We start from the raw sequence: 18,236 nt of genomic DNA, 5'->3' as shown, positions 1-18,236 counted from the left end.
CAGAGAATAGTTTATTTAATTTTGAATCTGGACTATTTGAGCCCTTATAGGGTATGGCCTTTTGTAGATATGCCTTAGTTGTAATAGATAAAAAGCTGTAAGACCTTATAAAAAGGTTCTGAGTCCGGTGGTAACTTCAGGTGAACTTTATTACAGTACTTCAGTCATGGTGGCAGTCATCAACGAACAAACAAAAGAAAATTTTTTTTTAATACAGTATTCTCTCTACAGTTCACATACCATTGGCTTACCAACATCAGGTGATCCGAGTTTTCATGCTGTGATTGGTCCCCTGGGTTTTACAACAGCTGAGTCATTCGCTGTCGCGTCCTGATTGGACGAAGGGCAGACTTTTGCCGAAGCAAGAGAATCTGCACATACACAGCTTGATCGCTGACCGTGGTTTCTCCCACTGGTGCCACATTGCGTAATAGCCTAACATCTAGTCTAGCAACAATTAGCTTTATTATTAATCAGTCCCAGTGACAGCTAATAATTCTCTCAGTCCCCCCTTTGATTCTCCCTAATACAGAATCACAAGAATTAAAACATCAGACGTCACTAGTTACATCACTACAAACTAACTCTATACATGTTCCCTTAATTGTTGCTGTGTTTCGCCACATGTCGGGACTAGTAGCTCCACACAAATTTACTCCAACCAGAATTTCACCATGGTCACAATGAAAGTCTGGTTTTAATAGGTTAATTAACCTCATCATTCCAATTTAATCCAAGGAGTCCCCCCCCCCCCCCCCGGGCCCCATAGCTTCAAAACATCACTTCATAGACAATTTTCCCTCAAACATACAAATTGTGCCATTAGCTTTTCCAGCTGATGTGTCTGCCAATGCCAAAATTTGGTGTTTGGAGGTTCTGTTATAATCTGGCTTGCACCACCCCGAGAAGGCAGTCAAGTTACATCCTATTCGATTTTGATAATCTCCCATATTATAGCCTACTATGTAACTTCCTCCCTGCGTAGAGGCTCCTTTCCTAGTTCCATCTTGATCAGTCCCGTCTGATAAATGCCTAGAATACATGCAGACAAGAACACAATATATTTAATCATAGTGGCAACTAGCCAGTCTCAAACACAATTGCGAAATAATTAGGCACCCCGCCTTTAAAACAAACTTAATCACTGGAGGCTCGCTTAACGTGAGATGCGTGGATCCAAGCTTTCTTCCCTTGGACTTTAACAGCTGCTTGAGTGGTTAGCAACACTTGGTAAGGTCCTTTCCACTTAGTGCCCAAAGTTTCTTTATGTATCTTCTTCACGTAAACCCAAACTCCTGGGATAATGTCGTGTCCTCCTTCTGGTGGATCTCCCCAAGCTGCCGATACCTGTCGGGAAGCAGAAATAATAGCATTCGTTAGGTTCCGACAGTATTCTAATAAAGCGTCACTCATTAAGTGACAATCAGCTTTTCGCAAATCAATGGTTCCTGGCAGCGACATGGGTCTCCCTGTTATGATTTTGAACGGACTCAGACCCGTGGTCCTATTTGGAGTTGCTCTAATACTGCACAGGACTATTGGTAGTGCCTGGGGCCATGGTGTTCCTCCCTGGTGATATTTGACAAGTCGTCGTTTCAGAGTTTGATTCATTCGCTCCACTTGTCCTGATGATTGTGGGTGATAAGGACAGTGTAAATCCCAAGTAATGCCTAGTAACCTACCGACTTCTTGACAGACCGCACCTGTGAAGTGGGTTCCCTGGTTAGAGTCGCTGCTGGTCGGGACTCCCCTTCGGGGAATGTAATCTTTGCACAAGACCTTAGCAGTATGATTGGCCGTGGCTTTTCTGGTTGGGACAGCTTCTACCCATCTGGAGAATCTGTCGACAATGACTAAAACGTCGGTGTATCCTTGACATGGAGGGAGAGATATATACTCCACCTGCAAATGCTGGAATTGTCCGGCAGGGGCAGGGGGCTTCAGTTGGGGCATTATTGTGATGGGTCCGGGATTATTTTTCTGACAGACCACACAGCGGTCTGCTACCAGTTAGGCGTGTTTTTTGAATCCCCGACCCCACCAACTTTTCTGAAACCTGGCTGTCATCTGTTGTGGGGCCAGGTGTCCCCATGAGTGGATCTGTTGGGCTAAAAAAGGGCATCAGTGCCAGTGGCGCGACTGGCTTGATGGTATCTTTGTCTCCAGACGCCATCTTCACATAGCTTAATTCCTACCTCCATTCATGTCCATTTTTCCTCTTTAGAGCAATCGCCTTGCATTGTCCGTAGGTCCTGTGTCAGACCGAGTGCTGCTAGTCTGCACATCTTTGGTGGTTCTTCTGGGGATTGTAAAGCCGCTTATTTGGCTGCCTGATCAGCTAGGGCGTTTCCTTGTGCTTCTGTGGTATCTTCTTTTGTATGGGCTTTACATTTCAAGATAGATACCTCCTGGGGTAACTGTATGGCTTCTAGTAAATCTCGGACTTCTTTTCCATTTCGAATAGGTGTTCCTGCTGCCGTGAGAAATCCTCTTTTCCGCCATAATTGACCATGAGCGACTCCAAAAGCGTAGCGTGAGTCCGTGTGGATATTAGCTGTTTGTCCTTCCGCTACCCGACATGCTTCCGACAGGGCTCGCAACTCTGCCTGTTGGGCTGACGTTCCTGAGGGTAGGCAGCCTTTTGTCACGACCTCATGTAAGGTTGTAACGGCCCATCCTGCTTTTCTGGTGCCATTGACAACAAAGGAGGAACCATCTGTAAAAAGGATGATGTCTGGATTGTGCAAAGGTTCTTCTGCTAATGCTGCTTCTTCTGTTTCTTTTAAAATCTCCACGCAGTCATGCTCTTCTCCATATTCTCCTCCCCTCTTTCGCTCCTCGGACAGTGGGAGCATAGTTGCGGGATTAACCGGGCTGGCCCGGACGATATGGAGGTTAGGAGCTTCCAAGACTGCTGTCCATCGGATCCGTCTAGCTGCTGTCACCTGAGACACTCTATTCATAGACAGCAAGGCGTGCACGGTGTGGGGACACTTGACAATCAGCTTTTGGTCGAGGACTAGACCCGCAGTGGTCATTACCGCTTGACATGTAGCTTCCATAGCCCTTAGGCAACTTCCCCATCCGAGGGCTACCGCATCCAGTTTTGCCGAATAATAGCCAATAGGCCTTTGCCGATCCCCATGTTCTTGCGTCAGTATAGCTGTCATGTATACTTCTTTATCATGGACAAACAGGGCAAATGTCTTACCACTGTCGGGGATCCCCAGAGCCAGTGCCGAACACAAGGCCTTTTTCAGATTTGCGAATGCCTCTTGCTGTTCTTTTGTGAGGGCGATGGCTTCCTTTGATGTCCGCTTCCCCTTTAAGAGGTCATTCAATGGCTGAGCAAGCTGTGTGTAGGAGTCGATCCAATTTCTGTTAAAGTTGCACAAACCCAAAAAGGACCTGAGTTCTTGGATAGCAGTGGGCTGTTGGCAGCCCGGATGGCTGTGATCCTGTCCTGGGTAAGTTCTCTCTTTCTTTTCGAAATCTTTTGCCCCAGGTACACAACCTCTTCTTGGGCTATTTGTGCTTTGTCGATGCTGGCCTTATGTCCTTTCAGGTGAAGGTGGTCCAGCATGGTACGTAGGTCCTGTTCGTGCTGCTCTTCGGTGTTGGAGGCTAACAGAATTATCATCCACGTACTGGATAACCGTGGAGGGCATGGTAGGTAATTCTCTCAAATGGCTTTGTAAGGCCATGTGAAATACCATAGGGCTGTTTGAAAACCCTGTGGTAGCCGGGTCCAGGTATACTGTTGCTGTTGGATGGTAAAGGCAAACCACGGTCGGACCTCAGGTGCCAATGGCACCGACCAAAATCCATTGGCCATATCTATAACCGAGAAGCATTTATGTTCTGGTGTGAGGGCATTAAAAATGGTGGAGGGATCCGCGACCAACGGGGCCTTCTGATCAATACACTGGTTGGCTTTTCTATAATCAACAGTTAGGCGCCATGTGCCGTTGGGTTTCCGTACTGGCTATACCGGGCTATTGGACAAACTATGGGTTTTGACCAGCACCCCTCGCTCTTCCAGTTTTTGGATGACCGGTAAGATTCCTGCAATGGAGGTGGGATTAATGGGGTATTGTTTAGTGCACGGGTGGGGGGGGGGGTGATCCTGGTAAATGAGGCGGGTTCCATCGGGAGTAGGCCACAATCGTTCTTATCTTTGGCCCATATCGGGTGTTCTTTCCACTCCTCTTTCTTCTAATAGACCATGTCACCCGACCATCCTTAAAATGCAACGAGGAATCCAGTTGAGTCAGAACATCCATTCCCAAAAGGGCTTGGTCCACCGGGCCTATAGTTAATTCGTGTGGGCCAAGTCCAATGAGCATCGGTCGAGTTCTTCTGATTACCAAACTGTGACCCCCAGCCCCACGGGCTGTTCGTGTCCTTCCATCCAGGGATAAAGATTTTCCGTAGCATAGAGGTAAACATGTTAATTCTGCTCCCGCATCCAGGAGACAGTCTATATCCTGATCGACTACCCTCATGGTAATTATATATCCCATCTCCTCTCTGTTGTATCAATGCCAGGAGGGGTGCTGAGAGGGCGAAGGCGGGCTCTTCTAGTTTTTTACCGCAGGTACTTTGAGTAACTCCTCTTGTTGCTCGTGTGTGAGCTGCTTAAATCTCTGCAAGAGGTCATCACCATCTGATGATGGGCCGGGCTTCCAATTTGGATGGTATCCCCGCCGTCCTTTCCCTTGTTGTTTTGCTTTGCACGTTTTGGCCCAATGACCTTCCTTTCCACAGTAGTGGCACTTTCCAGGTTTCCTTCCCAACCCCAGTACATCCTTGACTAGATCCTGGGATCTTCGATCCATCACCTGCAGGGCTCGGACTTTAGCTGCCATGTCCCTGTCTAGTTGGTTGCACTTATCTACTATTGCTGCGTACTTTGTTCCTGGGCCCTCCCACTCTGGTAGAGTAATTTTCAGCATCCTTAACAATTCTAGTTTTAGACCGGCGACAAAGGCAGCGTTCAAGGGTCCAAGGTTGCTATCATCTATTCCCTCATGTCCATCCTCGGTGTTCATTCCCGAGTATTCCAACGAAACAGTTTTAAATCGTTCGTCGTACTCTAGCACTTCTTCCGTCCCTTATTGCTGACAGGCTGTAATCTTTCTCCAATCCGTTTTTGCAGGGCTGAATACCTGTAACCAATGTTTGATCGCGTCCCATCCGGCGGCCAAGTTTTGTTCGTCGTCGCCAAGGGCATCTCCCACGTTCTTATCCAGTTTCTTTCCCTCCCGTCTGGGTGCCATCACGGTCAGAATTTGGACCCCATCCCATGGGTGGAGATGGTAAATGCCTTTTTAGACGTTCCAGCTGTTCCCATGTCTTCATCCCCCCTCTCTTGGGGTGTGGCAGTTCTTTCGACCGCTTATCAATTTTTTCTGGGTCCGCCGGGTCGTGATATTGATTTTGGGCGTATTGGTTCGTTTTTGTCTTTGTACTGTTCTCGGCGGTCTTTCCTTCAGATTTAATCTCAACTCGCTTTTTCTTCAGTCGGGCGAGCTGCGCCCGAGGAGGCTCCTCATCAGTACAACTTTCTCCACTAGAGTCGCTAGAGGACTCGGAATCTGTCTCTAAACCAGCTTCACGCCTCTGCGTTTTCTTTTGTTCTTTGTTTATCTGATTCAGACTGGGATACCCCAGCCAGGACCCTGCACATTTTCCTTTGGATTCTTCTGACTGTGCTACCGGTTTTTCATGCAACTGTTTTCTCAATTCCTTAATTTTAGCTTGCAGCTCCTTATTTTCAGTTTCTAACTTTTCCGATTTAACTTTTTCCTTTTTCAACTGTTCATAAATCGCATCTTTTTGTTCTTTTGCATTGGTCAAATCACGGTTATGTTGGGAGTGCATCATAGTTTCACTTCGCTGTCTGATCTGGCCCATAACTGCTAGGGACCAGCGGGTTCATTTTCCCCAGGCCCTTTTTATATCTTCCAAGGACCACTGTCCCTTTGAGGTACCATATTTTTGTTCGATCTCGGTAAAGGTTTTGGGGAAGTCAAATTGTTGCTCTATATATTCTTTCAACTGTCGGAGAATTTCGCCTTCTGAAACCGTAGGTGGGGCCCGCCCGCTTTTAACAGTTGTAAGCAATTCTTTGCTCTTCTACCATAGTACCGATTTCTTTACTGGGGTCTCGAGTCGTAGGCTTTGCAGCCGGGTCGGTAATTAGTTAAATAATACCGCCGAATTTAGAGCTCTATATGGGACCTCGAGCCATATACCAACCGGAGAGATTCGGAATCGCGTGGAGGAAAGACAAACGTAGACAATCGACTGTGGACTTTTTTTATAAAAGAGTCGTCCTTACCTCTGTAGGCCTGGTGTCCAGGGCTTAATCTTTTATTCCTTCAGCGATCCTGCCGACTACGCCAAATTGTAAGACCTCATAAATAAGGTTCTGAGTCCGGTGGTAACATCAGGTGAACTTTATTACAGTACTTCAGTCATGGTGGCAGTCATCAACAAACTAACAAAAGAAAAGTTTTTTTAATACAGTATTCTCTCTCCAGTTCACATACCATTGGCTTACCAACATCAGGTGATCTGAGTTTTCATGCTGTGATTGGTCCCCTGGGTTTTACAACAGCTGAGTCATTCGCTGTCGCATCCTGATTGGACGAAGGGCAGACTTTTGCCGAAGCAAGAGAATCTGCACATACACAGCTTGACCGCTGACCGTGGTTTCTCCCACTGGTGCCACATTGCGTAATAGCCTAACATCTAGTCTAGTGACAATTAGCTTTATTATTAATCAGTCCCAGTGACAGCTAATAATTCTCTATCAAAAGCTCATCCATTTTTTAAACTCTGTACAGAATGAATGTGGCTATGCTGAAGCCCCCCTTAAGGGCTGGCCTGATTGCTGCTTGATTAACTGAAAGATCATTACCTTTTTCATCTCTCATGTCACCATTGTAGACAATTCATAATATCATAGTAGGTCCATAGTAGTTATAAGATATTAAGGGGAACAGATTGGGTGGATAGAGAGAAACTATTTCTGCTGGTTGGGGATTCTAGGGGTAGGTGGCACAGTCTAAAAATTAGAGCCAGACCTTTCAGGAGTGAGATTAGAAAACATTTCTACACACAAAGGGTGGTAGAAGTTTGGAACTCTCTTCCACAAACGGCAATTGATTCTAGCTCAATTGCTAAATTTAAATGTGAGATAGGTAGCTTTTTGGCAACCAAAGGTATTAAGGGATATGGGCCAAAGGCAGGTATATGGAGTTAGATCACAGATCAACCATGATCTTATCAAATGGCGGAGCAGGCATGAGGGGCTGAATGGCCTACTCCTGTTCCTATGTTCCTATGTACAGCATGGGAGGAGGCCTTTCAGCCCATTGTGCTTGTGTTAGCTCTTTGAAAGAGCTATCCAATTAGTCCTGGTCCCCTGCCCTTTCCCCATAGCCCTGTAGATTTTTTCCCTTTAAGTATTTATCCAATTCCCTTTTGAAAGTTACTATTGAATCTGCTTCCACCACCCTTTCGGGCAGTGCATTCCAGATCATTACAACTCACTGTGTAAAAAAAAAATGTTCCCTCATGTCGCCTCTGGCTCTTTTGATGATCACCTTAAATCTGTGTCCTCTGGTTACTGATCCTTCTGCCACTGGAAACAGTTTCTCCTTATTTACTCTTGTCAAAACCATTCATGATTTTGAACACCTCTAGCAAATCTCCCCTTAACCTTCTCTGTTCTAAGGAGAACAACCCCAGCTTCTCCAGTCTCTCCACATGACTGAAGTCCCTCATCCCTGGCACCATTTTAGTAAATCTCTTCTGCACCCTCTCTAAGGCCTTGATATCCTTCCTAAAGTGTGGTGCCCAGAATTGAGAACACTACTCCAGCTGAGGCCTAACCAGTGTTTTATAAAGGTTTAGCATAACATAATAAAGCCCAGGATCCCATATGCTCTTTTAACAATGGTCTCGACTTGTCCTACCACCTTCAAAGATTTGTGTATGTGCACGCCCAGGTCTCTCTGTTCCTGCATCCCTTTCAAAATTGTACCATTTAGTTTATGTTGCCTCTCCTCATTCTTCCTACCAAACTGCATCACATCACACCACACTTCTCTGCATTAAATTTCATCTGCCATCTGTGTGCTCATTTCACCAGTCTGTCTGTCCTCCTGAAGTCTGTTACTTTCCTCCACATTGTTTACTACATTTGAGTTTCGTGTCATGTGCAGACTTTGAAATTATACCCTCTATACCCAAGTCCAGGTGATCAAAAAGGGCAGTGGTCCTAATACTGACCCCTGGGGAACACCACTGTATAATTTCGTCCAGTCTGAAAAACAACCATTCACCACTGCTCTCTGCTTTCTGTCCCCTGGCTAATTTTGTATCCACGCTGCCACTGTCCCTTTAATCCTTTTGGGCTTTAATTTTGCTAACAAGTCTTATGTGGCATAAGTCCAGATACACATCAACCCCGCTGCCCTCGTCAACCCTCTCCGTTACTCAATGCGATTTTCTTTTAACAAATCCATGCTGACTTTCGTTTATTAGCCCATACCTGTCCAAGTGACAATTTATTTTGTCCCAGATTATTGTCTCTAAAAGTTTCCCCACACCGACGTTAGGCTGACTGGCCTGTAATTGCTGGGTTTATCCCTCCTTGTTTGAACAGGGGTGTAACATTTGCAATCCTCCAGTCCTCCAGCACCATGCCCATGTCTATTTAGAATCATACAGCACAGAAGGAGGCCATTCGGCCCATCGTGCCTGTGCCGGCTCTCTGAAAGAGCTATCCAATTAGTCCCACGTCCCTGCTCTTTTCCCATAGCCCTGCAAATCTTTCCTTTTCAAGCGTATATCTAATTCCCTTTTGAAAGCTATTATTGAATCTGCTTCCACCACCCTTTCACACAATGCAGTCCGGGTCAGAACAACTCGAATTCATTTTGTTCTGCAGTGCCTCAGACATAATTAATTGATCTATTTTAGACTTTTAAACTTTGTTTTGTGAAGGAATACTTGTTATCATAACATGGAGTCACTGTTTCAAGATCAAACAGTCTGTACTTTCACACAGTCTGAAGCTGATTTTTTTTTTAAAAAGGAGCAAAAGGTATCTTGACACCATTTGAGATGAGATTTCTCTGTTCAACAACTTGCGTCTTTGTGGAGAGATTTTATTTTTAGTTGGTGGCTAAATCCTGTTTATTTTGTAGATGGCTTGCATCTGAAAAAGGATAATTTTTTCTCTCAAATATTTTGGGCCCGATATTACCAGGGCGGCGGGGGTGGGGGGGTGGGGGGGGTGGGGGCGAGCGCCCGGTGAAATCAGTCTGCCCCGAACGCAATCGCAGGCTAATTGGATCCACTTACCTCTTGTTCCGAGTTTCCTGCTGCTAAGCTGCACGGCGGGCAGACTGCGCGTGCGCAGTAAGGTCTGTCAGCTGGAGGAGCTCTATTTAAAGGGGCAGTCCTCCACTGACTGATGCTGCAAGAAATAGGAAAAAGTACAGCATGGAGCAGCCCAGGGGGAAGGCTGCTCCCAGGTTTAATGATGCCTCACTCCACGTATCATTGGATGGGGTGAGGAGGTGGGGGAGGAGAGAGATATCCCCCCCCCCACCAAAGCGGGCGGGAGGAAGTGGCCTGCCTCTGCCACCAAGAAGGCCTGGCTCGAGGTGGCAGAGGAGGTCACCTGCACCACCAACATATCGCCCACCTGCATACAGTACAGGAGGCGCTGCAATGACCTAAGTAGGTCAGCCGAAGTGAGTACACTTACTCATTCCCGTACACTCCGTCTGCCACATCACCGCCCCCACCCCACATCTCCTTCTGCACTGCCAACACTACTCTGTCACATCACCCCTCATACCCACTCAAACCTCATCCTCATCTTACCTGCACTTACTCACCTCGCCAGTACTCATCCCGCCACTACCACTCAACCCAATCCTCATACAATCTCATGGCTCTGTCTCATACTCACCCTCATGCATCTCTTTCACAGTCAGCCTCACTCAACCTGCCACTACCTGTGCTGCAGCCACAGGGCATGCATCACATATGTGCAGTAGGAAGCGTAAGGCAAACGTGTTGAGCATGAAGGGGATGCACAAGGGTGTTTGAGGGTTTGTCATGGTTTTTACTTCTATTTAATTTCTGAGCAACTCACATTACATATTATATTGGCACCACTACTGCCACATCTTTGCGAATCTTGTCTGGTTTGTGCAATAATGCCCTTTCCTGAGGATCACAATAAAGACCCACAACTGATGCCACCCATTGTGTCACTGCAGAGTGGGTGTAGGTGTATTTGCAGGGCTCTTTTGTGCAGACGACTGAGAGACGTTGGTGATGTCCCCAGTGGCACCCTGGAAGGATGCGGAGGAGAAGTTGTTGAGGGCAGTGGTGACTTTGACAGCGACAGGTAAGAAGATGGTTTTCGGGGCAGCCGGGAGCAGCTCGGCATGAAGGAGGCTGCAGATGTCCACGACTACATGCCTCAGTGTGCACTGCTGCTCAGAGAGGTCCAGGAAGCTGAGCCTCGGTCTGTGGACCCTGTGGTGAGGGTAGTGCCCTCTGCGACACATCTCTCTCTGCGGTTGCCCTCCCTCCTGCTGTGCAGGTGGATGTATCACAGCACTCTGTTGTGGAGCTCCACGTGTCAGAGGTGGACGGCGAGGCTGGTGATGCTGTTTGCCCTCCGAGGAGGTCATGACTGCAGCTACGGCGGCCCCCATCCGGAAGATGTACATCTGAGGGAGTCCGCAAAGTAGGTACATGTGTCTGGACACCGGGGTAAGTGTGCACGTTGGTGAATTTTATTGTTAGGAGGAGGGTGGCGGAGGTCAAACTTTGTCCAAAGTGACAGAGTGGCCTCCTGCAATGAGTGAGGGTCTCCCAACCCCCCCCACCAACCTGTCAAATGGACCTTTGCAGCTGTCACAGGCTGATGGCTGCAACGTGTCCATTTCAACTGGGAGTGTTTCCCCCAGTATGGGAAACAGTCCCAGTTTCATGTAAAATCCCAGCCCTCCTAAAATATCTCGTTAATCAGGTCTGTAAACGACCTGAAATACCAAAATAAATACCTTAAGTGGCACCCCGCTGGCTTTAATTGCCGGCGGGAGTCCCACATGCGGGGTCAGCGTGTCTGTGGGAAACCCGGAAGTGGGCGGGTTGGAGCCGGGCTCCCTCCCCGCCCCGGGAATCCCCGATTATCGGAGCCCCCCCCCCCCAGCCAGGAACGCACCCGATCGCGGGTGCTAAATTCGACCCCTTTAAGTCCCACAGCAGCATTAATAAAATAGGAGCAGTGAAGCCTAACCTTCATTTTTATAAGAAAATTAACCTCCAGAACTCTGTTGCCTTCGTCACTGCAGCGATTTGGTAGCGAGACAGGTGTATACTGTGGAGCGAGCATTGCTTTGACCTTGTCAGTGACACAAACTTCAAAAAAGCATGATCGGAAAGAGCAAAGGAATTACAGTTGCCCTGTATGTTGACCTAAGCGTAGTTGTCAGATTGATGACAATGACAGGCTTGTTTTTTTTTCTTTTTTAAATAAAAAGGGGAAAAAATTGTACTTTGTGGTTGTGACATGCATAACAGCTCTTCAAAGTAATAAATAAAAATGGACAGCCTTATTTTTTTCCCTGTGCTTTCTCAAGTATAGTAAGCAGTTGTCCAACCTGTTAGTTATTGTTTGAGTAGAGGTGATCGATTTTGTTGAAACATTGCTTACGGTTATAAAAAAGCATCAAAAAAACATTCTTCTTTGTATCTATATAAAGAAAAAAAAATGCAAATTTGAAATAAATCCTGGAAATGCGCAGCAGGTTTCAGCATCTCTGGCGAGAAAAGACAGGTTAAAGTTTCGGGTGTAGACATGTTTTTGGTTTTCAGGTATCTCCTGCAGCTTATCATCAATTTAATATTATTTTAGAGTGATTTAATACGCTCTTGAGGTGGTCTTATTTCACTCCCCATAAATGGACCTCGCATCTCCTGTGTGCTCTGGTTACTGCCTTTCTACCAGTGGAAAAAGTTTCTCTCTATCTACTCTATCAAAACCCGTCATAACACTTTATCCACTTGAGGTGCTGCTTTTAAATGATTTGTGAACCTGAATCCCCAAATCTCTCTGCTCTTCTACATCACCCAAACTTCCCCCATTCAAAGTATAATCATTAGCTTTATTTATTTTTAAACCAGTGTACCACCTCAGATTTACTGACATTGAATTCCATCTGCCACTTTTTTGCCAATTCCACCATTTTATCAACATCCCCTTGCAGTTTTTTTATTTCTGAAGGTTATTTACCTTGCCTCTTTCTTTAGTATCATCTGCAAATTTGTACACCACTCCCTGTAGCCTTGTATCCAAATAATGTATGTACACAGTGAACAGAAGTAGCCCCAGAACAGAACCCTGTTGGACACCATTACCCACTTGGAACCATTCTGAGAAACTGCCCTTTACTCCTACTTAGTTTCCTATCTTCTAACCAGTTTTTAATCCTGCTAACCTCTCTAATACTTCCCTATTATTTGTCATAATATCCCTCATCTTGCTTTTAACCAACTCCGGATTTAACTCCTCCCCATTGTCCTCTTTTGTAAACACTGAAGTGAAGTATTATCCTCTCCTCTCTGGTCCCACCTCACATTTAATAATTCTCTTTTTACTAATGTATTTGTAGAATACTTTTTTTTTTAAAGAGATTTTCTTCTCGTACTGCATCCTATCTTTCATTATTTTCCTATCTCTCTTTTATCATACCTGAAGACCCTATATGTGTTCTTCAATATTAACTTTATTTATCTGCTACATTCTGAAACTTGAAATAGTCTCCTTTTTTTAAATGGTATATATTCACTCTGGAACTTTGCAATCTCCCATTGTTCATCTTATAGTTCTGTGTGCCAATTACTCTTTCCACCTCACCCCAGCCAGCTCATTTCACATTTTCTACAATCTGCCCTATTCCAATCTGCTGCCCTTGTTTTTGTGCTAACCTTTTACCTTTCTGGACCTTGAACGTCACCATTTTTATGGTCATTACTCCCAAGGTGCTCATCCACATTTAATTCATCTACCTGTAACTAGATATAACCACAAGAACATATTGCTTGAAGAGTCCTGCACACGTTGTAGGAATTCTGTTCTCATTTTGCTGATTGATTTGGAAAGGGAGCTAATAATGAGTGGGTAATAAAAATCTTCTGGAACAACAATTTTGTTATTCTTACTCATCGCTGTGATATGTCAACTGTTTCCTCTTCCATTACCTCCCTCAATTAGGGGTTTGTAATACAACCCCACTAACGTAACAATTCCTTTTTAAAAAATCTGTGATCTCTAACCATATTAATTCTGAACTGTTTTTGTGTACATAAGTCCTCTCTTCCTTCGCCGATACTGCCACTTCTCCTTACCTACTCGGTCCCTCTGAAAAACTATTATAACCCGATAAGTTTCTGTTAGTGCTATTAAATCTATATCTTCCTGTGACATTGTTTCTAATTCCTCAGTTTATTTCCCACACTCTGAACATTGTAATACATATGTTTTATCTTTTTTCTTTGTATTTAAAGCTACTGCTTTGTCTTTTTTGGTTCAATCTTTCCTTTTCCTTCCGCTTCTTACCTCTCCGCTTTGCTCTTTTCTGCTAATGACTGGTTGATTTCATTTTCCTCCACTTCTGACTTTATTCCTTCTGCAGGCTATCGTTTTTGCTAAAATCTTTATATAGTCACCTCATGCATTTCTACCTTCTCTAATTGCTCTTTCTGATTGCTTTTAATACCCATTAATTACCATGCCCCCCCCCCCCGCCATGACTCCTCAATTCCTATTTATCTGTTTTGCCAGTTCATTTGCTCTCATCGTCCATGGATCTGGTGCCAATGCCCCTTAAATTGGAATCCTCTTTCTCACACCACTCCATTAACCATGGAGCTCCCTATTATTATTCGTCTTTATTCTAGCACATGGCGGGGTTAGCAAAGCAGCGATTACCACCCTTGATTTCCTGCTCATAAGCTTGCTTCCTAATTACCTAAACTTGTTTTGCAGGACTTCAGGCGTTCCTTTCCTAGATTGTCAATTCCCACATGGATCATGCTGACTGGCTGTTCTCTCTCCCCTTCCACAATCTAGTGCAGTTTTTCTGAAATACCTTAGTACCTGGGAGACAACAAAGTATCCTGGACACTTAGTATGGACTGCAAAAGATTAATTCCGTTCTAGCTATCCTATCTCCTACTACTACTACTGCATTCCTAACTGAATTGCGAATCTTCACCACACCCTGAGCAATTTGATGTTTTATGGTGGCACTGTATTCAATTTGATGTTCCTACTCAGAGTCTTCCTCCTCCTGACATAAAGTCAGTGCTTCGAACCTGTTGGAAGGGGTAACTTATTCTGGATGTTCCTGCTTTATCCTATACCTCCTTGCTTTCCCTGACTACTGGGCAGTGGACACTCGTCGTTCCATCGTTGCCAGTTCCATACCTCGGCAGGGGTGGCTATCCTCTGAAACGTGCTCGTATAACCTCACTTCCTCCCTCCCCCGTGTCAGATTGTCTCCAATTCCGTCGCGGGTTCAGGGCGAGTTGGAGGCACTTCCTGCCGATGTTTGTCCAATAACACCTACCTAAATATGCACATCCTGCAGGTACTGCACTTCACTGTCCTTTCCTGTGCTGCCATTCTTATAAATGTTAAGTTAGAGTAAAGTTTATATTCTGATCCACTTAAATTTCGATTAAACTATTCCGCTTGTTCCAGCCCCAGTTCTGAATTCCCACACTAGCCAAATTCCCTTTATGGGAGTATTGTTTTCACTCTATTCCTACCTCATTCTGTGATGTGCTCTTTGCTTGAACTGCTAACATGTACATGAGGTGCAAACAGTGACCGTTTTCTGGCCAGTTGGTGCATAATTCTCTTGGCCCTTCATTTGTCAGATTTTTCTTTTCTAGAAAACTGCACAGTTGTCTATGTAAAATTTATTGTGAAACATTGTCTCATTGACCGGTTATGATATTCCAACTTCTTTCTCTCTAGCCAATTTAAAAAAAAATCGCCATGACCATTGAAACATTTATAAGACAGCATGGAAGTTTAATTAAAATAGAGTTCAAACACTAAGTATACTTTCAGTTTCTTTACGGTCAAGCATGTTATGCTATTAACTGATATTTGCCTGAAATACTTCAATTGGAAATTTGAGCAGTGAATTTTAAATGGCATTCAGTGATCAGTCTCAGTATTGGCTGTGTTATGGGTCTGCAGTATTGCATGGACTATTTGTGTCAAAATGTTAATGAGCCATGGAGCAGTGTAAATCAATGCCATAAAAATCTATCACATAATTTCCACTGTAAACTGGCATGAACTAAATAACCCCTTTATTGACTTAAGGCTAAATTACCCTTCTCATCATGCGCTTGGAAAATATTGATGGTCAGCTATATAACTTTAGTATTGTTGACTTGCTTCTCAAGAAATTAGTCTATCACCTACATTAATACTACACTATACCCCATGAAACTGATTCTGAGTTGATAATATCGTGTCTTTGTACTTCAGTAATTCCTAGGACATTTATTAGGCTGAAGAATTTATATTCATGTAGGCAAAATCGAAAGCTGCAAATTTTGGATTGAAAAGGACATTGTGGCCTAATGGTATTTACCATTAATGGAACGTTATATTGTGTTTCCATTTTCTTTTCAAACTACCTTAAAGAGGTACTTTGGTGATTCCAAGTACTCCTTCTTATCAAAGAAAATAAAGACTGGATTTTCCTCCATGATACCACCTGAACTTGGAGGGTATAATGGTAGAAAATGGGACAGGAAGGCCTATGGCCTTGTTCACCAACTAGCACTATTGGAATCTGCCTCCACCACTTCTCTTTTTTTCTCCCCACCCCCCTATCCCCAGCAGCAGGGCAGTTGGCCACGTGCCCTTTGACCACCTCACCGCGTGTAAATGACAGCAGGGCCTGGGAAACCAGCTAATTTCCCTCTCTCCTGCTTCAACTGCTGACTCCTGGAACTGCCAGGAGGAGATGGTGGCAAACTCTGGGACAGTGGCAGTAAGCCTGCTGTTTGAAATGTTGATTGGCAAGGGTCTCAAACTGGGCACCCCTTCAGCCCCCTCTTTCTCTTCCCCCCGCACCCCCCCCCCCCCCACCCCCATTGTGTACAACTGCAGCACCCCTGCAATTCCCTTGTTGTCAGTGCTGGGCATTCCCACCACTGCGGGGATCCTGCTAGGAGACTTTGCTGGTTGACTAATGAGCTAGGAAGATCGTGGTCTCAACGTGGTCAGGGCAGGGGGCAGAAGTCACGCCCTGCCCCGTTTCTGGTGTCTCACCCACCTTGGAGGACAATCCAGCAGGAATTGTCATAATTGTCTGTTTTAGCAGGAATTATTTTTTGATGCATGTTTTCTTGGTAAATTTTATTGATGACATGAGTAGTGTCCCCTTCCTTGCTAGATCATTTCAACGATGTTGGTGAAGCTGGAGTAGCTCCATTGCCAACAGTGGGAGTGGAACTTCGTAACGGCCCCGGGAATGCTCTCGAGCCACCTGCCTCTGAGAAAGCATACAAGCTGCAGACGCTGATTTCCAAACCAGAGTTTCCTGGGTTAGGGCAGCTCTGGGGCTGATTTGTAGTCACTCTGCCCAGTTTTTGTAATAAAACTGGATCAGGATGCACAGGGATTCTTCCTGCAATCCAGATCATACTAGCAGGGAGAGAAAACAAACTCAAGGGTCTCTACCTTAATTGAGGTCTCCATGTCAAGAATAAAATTGGTGGCTTTGAAAGAAAAGTCTGGAGATTCCTGGTAAGACTTTTTACTCTTCTACTTTGAACAAAAAGCACATCCTGTATCCTCTCCACTTTTTAGTCGATCATTACTACACATAAAATGCTCATTTACTTGTGAAATATTAGTATATATTCTATCTTTGCCTTTTTTGTTTTAATGTTGGTCTATTTTTAGAATTAAAATATTTATAGAACTATTGCAGTATAACAAATTGTATGAAATGGATCTCTTTTTAGTAGTAGTTTGCCAGCAATCAGTCATACCTCTTGCTTCTAAGCTTTTGCTTGCTGCGTTTGCAGTCCATACCTAGGTTCTCAGCTTTGAAGAGATTCTGCTGGATTACAGTTATTTACATTGGCGGGTTTTGCACAAGAATCCAATAGGATTTAACGTTTTGCTTTAATATGGTATACAGTGCACAATTTAGCTTAGAACAGGGAAATATTTTACACATGGCCACTTTCCTTAAAACAATAAGTAATTCCCTGTAGCATTCCCCTGGCCTCTGTTACCAGGCATCTATTGTCATTATCAGTAAGCTACTGAGAAAACATTGTAAGAAAATTTGAATGTGACACTAAATATGGTTGTAACTAATCTGTTCATTGTGTGACGACGCGTCTTAACATTGGTTTTAGTATACACAATGTTCGAGCAACAGCATACAAGAAAAGAAATGACAATTACCCCGTTCTTTCCTCGATTAGAGGGAAGTAACCTCATGGATCCGCGTCCTGAACCTCTACAAGAATTCAAGAGTTTAAACACACTGTCTTATAGTAAGCCTGTCACGTACGCTTGAGTTGTTGTCCACAGCTGTCTGCTTCTTATCTCACTTGTTCCAGACTATGGAATGTGTAGGCCTCCCTTATCAGTGTCCGAACTCCCTAAGAACCTTGTTTCTCATCCTTGAGACAGACTGCTGTAAAAACAAGTTTCAGAAGCATCCTTTGTTAGCTATATCCCTCTGCCTTATGGGTAGTTTAATTTGACCATTTCTGTCTTTTTAACTGTGTTTCTGTTTAATCTAATTTCTATGAGTGAGCTGGATATGTGTTAGAATGCCTAACCCAAAAGTGAGTGGTTTTCTATGTTAAAGAGAGAGAGAGATGAATACACACATACACTGGCATAAAGTTCAAAAACCTAATCTAAATGTAAGTTTTATATACCAGAAAAATATCATGTGAAAGGCTTAATCTTACAATATGGCTGCATGACACAAGATGATATCTGCTCTTTTAATATGAAAATTGTGTTGCAGAAACTCTTTGATTTAGCTGAAGTCTCAAACCACCTCTCATTTCACTCCATTCACAGCTTTGAAGAGTTTCTGTTGGATTGCACTTATTTATGCCAGCCAGTTTCACAA

At 44.5% G+C, this 18,236-nt stretch overlaps 1 protein-coding gene and 1 long non-coding RNA gene across 2 annotated transcripts in view; one reads left to right on the top strand and one right to left on the bottom strand.

Annotated features, from left to right (window-relative positions):
- The window catches only part of smap1 (small ArfGAP 1), a 311,358-nt gene that overhangs the window by 130,683 nt on the left and 162,439 nt on the right, over nucleotides 1-18,236 (top strand). The window lies entirely within an intron of this gene.
- Nucleotides 132-17,624, bottom strand: LOC137321592 (uncharacterized). The gene is made up of 3 exons (XR_010962863.1): nucleotides 17,552-17,624; nucleotides 6,344-6,502; nucleotides 132-1,347 (listed from the first exon to the last, which is right to left on the bottom strand). It is a non-coding gene; the product is annotated as an uncharacterized lncRNA (long non-coding RNA).

Source organism: Heptranchias perlo, chromosome 5 (genome assembly GCF_035084215.1).
Source record: "Heptranchias perlo isolate sHepPer1 chromosome 5, sHepPer1.hap1, whole genome shotgun sequence".
NCBI classification, from domain to species: domain Eukaryota; kingdom Metazoa; phylum Chordata; class Chondrichthyes; order Hexanchiformes; family Hexanchidae; genus Heptranchias; species Heptranchias perlo.
The sequence above is the reverse complement of the archived record's forward strand: the minus strand, read 5'-3'. Positions and strand labels throughout refer to the sequence as shown.